This window comes from Cherax quadricarinatus, chromosome 31, assembly GCF_038502225.1.
Source record: "Cherax quadricarinatus isolate ZL_2023a chromosome 31, ASM3850222v1, whole genome shotgun sequence".
In the NCBI taxonomy this organism is placed as follows: Eukaryota; Metazoa; Arthropoda; class Malacostraca; order Decapoda; family Parastacidae; genus Cherax; species Cherax quadricarinatus.
In genome coordinates this window covers 23,401,373-23,406,372 of record NC_091322.1, presented here as the reverse complement: position 1 = coordinate 23,406,372, position 5,000 = coordinate 23,401,373, and the positions used below count along the sequence as shown (strand labels likewise).

General features: G+C 41.8%; 1 protein-coding gene across 1 annotated transcript in view; it reads left to right on the top strand.

Annotated features, from left to right (window-relative positions):
• The window catches only part of eEF5 (eukaryotic translation elongation factor 5), a 46,616-nt gene that overhangs the window by 39,981 nt on the left and 1,635 nt on the right, over positions 1 to 5,000 (top strand). The gene's annotated exons all lie outside the window — the stretch shown is intronic.

Sequence of the window (5,000 nt, the reverse complement as noted above, 5' to 3'; positions counted from 1 at the left end):
TTATGAGGATAAAAAGATAAGGTGATGAAAGATTGGATATCAGATTGGAGGGAGAGAGTATGGAGGAGGTGAATGTATTCAGATATTTGGGAGTGGACGTGTCAGCGGATGGGTCTATGAAAGAAGAGGTGAATCATAGAATTGATGAGGGGAAAAGGGTGAGTGGTGCACTTAGGAGTCTGTGGAGACAAAGAACTTTGTCCTTGGAGGCAAAGAGGGGAATGTATGAGAGTATAGTTTTACCAACGCTCTTATATTGGTGTGAAGCATGGGTGATGAATGTTGCAGCGAGGAGAAGGCTGGAGGCAGTGGAGATGTCATGTCTGAGAGCAATGTGTGGTGTGAATATAATGCAGAGAATTCGTAGTTTGGAAGTTAGGAGGAGGTGCGGGATTACCAAAACTGTTGTCCAGAGGGCTGAGGAAGGGTTGTTGAGGTGGTTCGGACATGTAGAAAGAATGGAGCGAAACAGACTTCGAGTGTATAAGTCTGTAGTGGAAGGAAGGCGGGGTAGGGGTCGGCCTAGGAAAGGTTGGAGGGAGGGGGTAAAGGAGGTTTTGTGTGCGAGGGGCTTGGACTTCCAGCAGGCATGCGTGAGCATGTTTGATAGGAGTGAATGGAGACAAATGGTTTTTAATACTTGACGTGCTGTTGGAGTGTGAGCAAAGTAACATTTATGAAGGGGTTCAGGGAAACCGGCAGGCCGGACTTGAGTTCTGGAGATGAAGTACAGTGCCTGCACTCTGAAGGAGGGGTGTTAATGTTGCAGTTTAAAAACTGTAGTGTAAAGCACCCTTCTGGCAAGACAGTGATGAAGAGAATGATGGTGAAAGTTTTTCTTTTTCGGGCCACCCTGCCTTGGTGGGAATCGGCCAGTGTGATAATAATAATAAAAAATAAAAGCTTTGTCAATAAACTCCTCATATGCTTAAGACTTGAAAGTTGTCATTTTGGTTTTAGAAAGGGGGTGCTTTACTGTTAGCCCCTACTAAGATTACATGCATTCAAAACACCTTTGCAGAAATCCTTGAGCCTTTCATAGGAGGTGCTTTGATGCTGGTGAACACACTATCCAGGGACTTGGGCTGAATCACCACTTAGCTCAAACCTTGTTGCCTCCCATTCCCTATGTTCTGTATGACCCATACAGGTGTAGTGCCTCCCAATTAAATTATTCTTTTTCTTCAAACGGACTGAGCTTAAGACACTACCTTGCATTTCAGCATTGTCCCAAACCCATTCCTTACATCTCTAAGGCAGACTAACGCATTTCCTGAAACTTGATTTTGTACAAGTCGACGGCATACCTCAGGGCTGTCCTTGTTACTACCTTTTCCTGTTAATTATTAATGGTCTTTCCTCAGTTCTTTCTCCAAATATCAGGAGACTGGATTATGGGACTTCACAGGTTGAAGAGATTCCACAGTATATGGGTGAATATTGGTTAGTGGGGACAGTAGTTGAGGCCTACAAACCAAATGTGCCTATGAGACATATTACGTCTGGAATTGGCAGCACCCCACACAGCCTGGCAGGAGTTTTGGCGAAATATTTATCTAAGCTCCTGGGTACAATTAGTCAGGCTCACCTGAAGCATTCGGGTGACCTTAACCGTATCAGGGATCTCGACATGAGTGATAAGAAGCTTGCAAGTTTCGACGTGACTGCCTTATTCACTAATGTCCCAGTTGATCAGGCCATTGATCATCTTCGCAGGGTGATTAATGATGATAGTTACCTGTACCCCGCCAAGATTTTGAGCCTTGTCGAACTTTGTGTTCGTTATAACTGCTTTAGGTTTGAAGACAAGAAATACAAACAACTCTTTGGGCTAGCCATGGGATCCCCCCCTTAGTGTGGTACTTGCCAATTTATATATGGCGGACCTAGAATCCAGATGGATCCTCAGTAACATCCCTAGTTCAGTTACATGGATGTGGTATGTTGATGATATTTTGGTCGTTGTACCCAAAAATCTAGACATGCGTGGCATCCTCAACACCAACACTCTGGAACCTACTATTAAATTTACATTAGAGGAAGAGAAGGACAACCAATTACCTTTTCTCAACATTCTCCTACACACTGGTGAAAACACTTTCTTTCAAAGTCTACCAGAAACCTACCTACAAGAACGGTCTTCATTTCTTCTCTCACCATGACACCAGAACTAAGAGGGGTAGTTATTGGCTTCTTTCTGACAGCCTACAGAATTTTCAGTCCGCAGTTCCTCAAAGAAGAATGCACATACATCACAATTCTTTTAGTTTACTACACTTTCCCCTACACTTCATACGTGACTGCAGGAAATGTGCGACACGTATCCTCAACAAGACCAACACCAAAGCCTCCAAGTTGCATCGTTTTACCGGTCAACTATGTTGCCACTAACGTTTCAAAAATGTTTGACAGAAAACTGGCTAAAATATCTACAAGCTCTTCAACTACTATTAGGAACCTGATATAAAAATGCATGATTCTGGCACAAGTGCAGGAATTTACACTACAATGTGGGGGGTGTGACAAAGTATATGTAGGGGAAAGAGCCAGATCTCTGGACATCAGGATCATCGAACACAAAAATGCTTGCAGAAATGATGACCGCAAAAACGCGTGTGTTGAACATAGGGACGATGTTGGACACCTCATGAAATTCAGTGAGGTTAAACTAGTGATTAAAGACGACGACTTAAGACAGAGAAAATGCATAGTAGCTGCCCTAATTGCTGTTAGTAGCACTATAAAGCAAAAGTCTGGTAGTTACAGTATCTCAAAATTGCTTATCAACAGGATATTACCCATTCTGGAAACTGCTGTTACATGTCAACAGGTCCCTCTGTAGCCATCCGTCTCTCCTCCTTTGTTCCACTACTACTACCACCACCTCTACCCACACTACACTTCACCTGACTTCTGCCACTATATATACGAGTTCTCTTAGTTTTCTCTGTATTAAGACTGAAGAAGCCACTTGTGGCGAACAGTTTCCTTTAATATATGTCCTGAACTGTACACAAGCGTCTTTTTCCACATCTTGTCAGTATCACCATACCGTTTCCTCATTCTCAATAGGATTGAGGTCTTGACTACCCTGGCTACAGTAAAATCTTAATATTTCTTAGCTAGTCATTTGGTTATTTTTTCAGCCTTGTTACAGGGGAGCTGTTATACATAAAGGTGGTGTAGCCATGAATTTAGGAGAGTGAGTATTGGGGAGGGGGGACAGTTTCCTTGCAGTATGATAAGAACATAAAAATGGAGGAACACTGCAGAAGGCCTACTGGCCCATGCTAGGCAGGTCCTTATCAAAACAACCTCTACCTAAAGCTACCCAAGAAATAACTCCCGTACCCAATGACACCAATCAAACCCAGCTCCTCCCACTCATATATTTGTCCAATCTCTTCTTAAAGCTACCCAAGGTCCTAGCCTCTATCACCCTACTGGGAAGACTGTTCCACACATCTACAACTCTGTTAGAAAACCAGTACTTGCCTATGTCCTTTCTAAATCTAAATTTATCCAACTTAAATTCATTATTTCTGGTTCTTACCTGGTTTGACACCCTCAGTATTTGATTAATATCTGATGACTTGGAAAGTGGGGTTCCTTTTGCAGGCAGTGATGTATGGCACTGAATAGTTCAGGATGAGTGTCTTTGAGCTGTTATGCAGTTATATGTGGATTTCTATGTAGTTCTCCATGTAGCTTGTGTGTGTGTTTAGATGTTCTCTGGCCATCTAGTATGAGATTTTGTAGTGGAAATAGCATCTGGTGGGAGGCCACAGGCGGCAGCAGCAAGTAACTCTTTTATGCTGGACTTTTCTTGTCCAATATGGTGACAAGTTTCCTTTATGGTGGCTCTTCTCCAAGCCAATATACTATCTATTTTCCCAGCTATTCTTTAAACATCTCATATTTGTCAACTTTAAATTATAGTACACTAACTACAGCTCCAAATTCTGAGCACTTAAAGGGTAGGGGGTAGAGTAGAACACCTTATCTCGCTGCTCTATGCAGGTGCACCAAGAGGTGATAAAATGTTAATCCAGACTGCTTTATAATGGAGGCTGCATCACCTTTGTGCATGATAGTGCCCCCCCCCCCCATGTAACAAGGCCAAAAAAGTAACCAGTTGTCTTGCAGAGAAAAATATTGAGGTTTTACAGTGGCCAGGAAATAGTTCAGACTTCAGTTCTATTGAGAATGCCTGGAATGTCATGAAAAAGATGGAATCCTACCACATTTCATCCATGTTGTGCCTGCAGCAAATAAAGGACATTTGGGTCAATCAGTTATCCAGTTACTTAAGAAATACAAGTGAAAGCATGCTCACTTGGTTTCAAATGGGCATCAAGGCCAATGGGGAGATGAGAAAATATTATACAAGTATCAAATATTAGTTTTTATTCTATATTTAGATTGTTACTTTTTAACTATTTTCATAAAGGGGAGGTTAGATTTTTTTGCGAGCACTGTAGATAGTGTGGCCAATAGTGCCACTTCATATGGTTTTGTTTTGTTGCTAAAATGATTGATAAGGTTAACAAGATGCCTTGCTAGATCATTCCGATGTGCGCTGCAGTTTAATTTCTAGGCCGCCTCTGATAGTTGAATGTCATGACAGTCCCATGTAATCTCCCTAATTGTCAGTCTTACTCTCAATGTACTTAAAACTTTACCCCATTTTTACTGGGGAAGCTGATAGGCAAAAACCTCCTTGGACCTCATACAGTCCTAAATTTTGTCCGAGTTAGATTATGGGGATCAAGTATGTTCCATACCCTCCACAATTACTTGAAAGAAATTATGCCATCCTTTATCAAGGATTACGTTTGTTTAGGAGCCTATTGATCTTGCCTGGTCTACAGTTTGTATAAAAAAGCAAATGTTCCTTTGCAGGGTCAGTGCAGTGCCCATTGCCTTCGTTATGTTCTCATGATCTTTGTGTTCCTTTTATGTATATAATCGTGTTTTGTAAGATAACTTCATTTAATCGC